We start from the raw sequence: 2,768 nt of genomic DNA on the forward strand, positions 1-2,768 counted from the left end.
ACTGATAATAAAAGTCTTTGTTCATTTTATGATGATCTACTAATGAATTAGTGGACTCTTCATTTCGACATTAGTCCAAATCCAGGCCTACAACAAAACAACATAATTTAAATACAACCTCATCCTGTAATTATGTTACTCCCTTATGAGTTTTTAAATCAAGTACAGCCACCATGTGAATTAGGCAAATAAACAAACAGAAATTATATTTTAATCATTTTACACCCTGCCTGAACTGTCCACTCACTAGCAACATATATATGAGTGACTAACTACTGACTAAAAGCTTGGGAAATGAAAATAAATAAATAACCCAAGCCACTGGGACAAGCTGAGTGAAGACCATCCAGGCTCCTGGGTTTGCATGTGTTTATCTGTTTGTTTATGTGTCAGTAGCAGGCAGGACCCCTGCTGAGAGCAAAGATGTTGTAAACAAGGCACCACACATAATGTACTGCAGCACGTCACTGGATGTGTCCCTTTGAGACTAAACATACATACAACACACAAATGTCAGGACACACAGGCAGGTGTAAGGCCTGAAAAACTAATAAAACACAGCAGTGAACATATGTGAACATGCTACACACACACACACACACAGACCACACACACACACACACACACAGAGCACAGCACAGTACATGCTGCCATTACACACAATGGGTAGGAAAGATACATAATCCTAGACACACTTTTTTCATACACAGTCTGCACACAGGCAATATTTGTCAGATAAGAAAGGTCACTTTGGTAATTTGACAGCACACAAACCACTATAGGCTCTACTTTTAAAGCTTCGCTTGAGAGGGAAAGGAGGGCAGCCGTGCCTCTGGACACCTTACTCAGCCAGTCATAATTACAGAAGAAAGCACACTGCTCTTTTCCCTCCATGCCATTTGAAATAGTGGATTAAGAGGGGGGAGAAAAAAAAAAGCCCGGCCATCTGCGAGGGTGTGTGTGTGTGTGTGTGTGTGTGTGTGTGTGTGTGCCTGCGCCTGCGTGCCTGCGTGCGCACTTTCTTATCTCATCTGAACCATCCACCTCTCTCACACAGCTCCCAGTCGCTTTTTTACTCTCCAAGCCAGAGAGGTCGGCTCAGGGCCCTGAAACTGGGTCATCTGGGTGTTGATTTAAAAAAGAAAAGGCTGGCTGCAAAAGCTGCCTGGACCACGCGCAGGTAGGGGAGAGAGGGATGGAGCAATTGATGGGATGTGGCCGAGGAGAGTGACGAGTGGAAAGGTCAGGACAAGGCAGAACAGCGCAGCGCCGCTGTTGAGGGAGATATTTTTGGACAGCACGCCGGGGTCGCAGCGCCAGAATGTCAGCCTCCGCTCTCGTCTGGTTGCAGGGGCCACGGCAAAGGTGGAGGCCGGGTAGCCTGAAGGTCCCGCCCTGGACCTCTTCTGCTGATAAAAAGAGGGAACGATGGAGGGGTGGGAAGGTCACAAGAACATGGATGCCATGCTGCTGTTAGAAGTCTAAATGAAACGGACTTTAAGCGTCTTTTAGGTCAAGATGGAACAAGAAAGGGCTGCTGGGGCACTCATTTCAGAGGTGACAGTTCAGGACTCTGGTGTGAAATGCGTTATCAGTCAGAGGCTGACCCAGATAGCCTGAGAGCTACTCAAGTAACGAACATCAGGTGGACAGGAAGTTTTAAAACCCATTAGAGATTGACAGCACTAAAGTTCAATGTTTGTAATTAGTTCCGCTTGATTTTGCCTATTTATTTGTTTCACAGCTCCTACTCCTTGCTGTATTGTAAAAGAACATTTGTTAATGAGCTGAAAAAAAAAAGAATAATTCTATAGGTTTACAGTAATTAGCTTGAACTTGGCTCAGTTAGTGCTGCATTTTTCCTTATTACCTTTTACGCAACAACACAATGATTCTTAATAAAATGTGTTCATATTTTAATAACAGGGGCATTCTGATGGCTACATGCTTAGGGAACATACCATATAATTACCACAATGTCCCTGGTTCAATTCCAGCCAGGGGCCTTTGTTGCATATCATACCTCTCCCTTTGTCTTCATTTCCTGTCTGTCTATACACTGTCAACTGTCCATTGCAGGCAAAAAAAAACAAATTATTTAAAAAATAAGATAATACTAATATTAAAATGTAACAATACATTTTCTCTTCTCTGTCTCTCTTTGTAATTTTCATACTCAAAGTTAAGGTTCATTTGTGTGTTCAGAGGATAAATAGAGCGCAACGAAATAGTTAATTTAAACAGTGTAACGTGTTAAAAAGACACTGGGGATTATCTACCTTAAGGAAACAAATAACAAAAAGAGTAAATGCGTTTTTGTTTAAACCTTTTATTGCTATGTAAAATTAAAAATCTCATACCTCCAATGAAAAAGTACTATTCTTAAATAAATAAAATCAGGCAAAATAAAAATATTTGGCATTGTGAAGTGGAGTTCAGAGTATGGGGGAGAGTTAAATTTGAGCAGATTTAGCACAGCTTTGCTGCTGTACTTGTAAGTCAGGATTGATGTTATAAAGTTCCCACTCTGCTGACAGACTACCATCTTTAAAAGTCTAGTATCATCTCATGGGATAGTTCACAGAGCCAAGTAAACTACTAAACATATCATCTATCTATTCACATTTAATACCGTATTTAACTGAGGTCCTACAGTAGTTTCATGACATATTAAGCTTAAATTAAACCCAACTGAACACATGAGGTAGATGTGCTTATTATTGGCACATCCATGATCTCCCTGGCACTTGTACCTACAGTGTGGTGGC

The sequence above is a fragment of the Etheostoma spectabile genome, chromosome 9 (assembly GCF_008692095.1).
Source record: "Etheostoma spectabile isolate EspeVRDwgs_2016 chromosome 9, UIUC_Espe_1.0, whole genome shotgun sequence".
Lineage (NCBI taxonomy): Eukaryota > Metazoa > Chordata > Actinopteri > Perciformes > Percidae > Etheostoma > Etheostoma spectabile.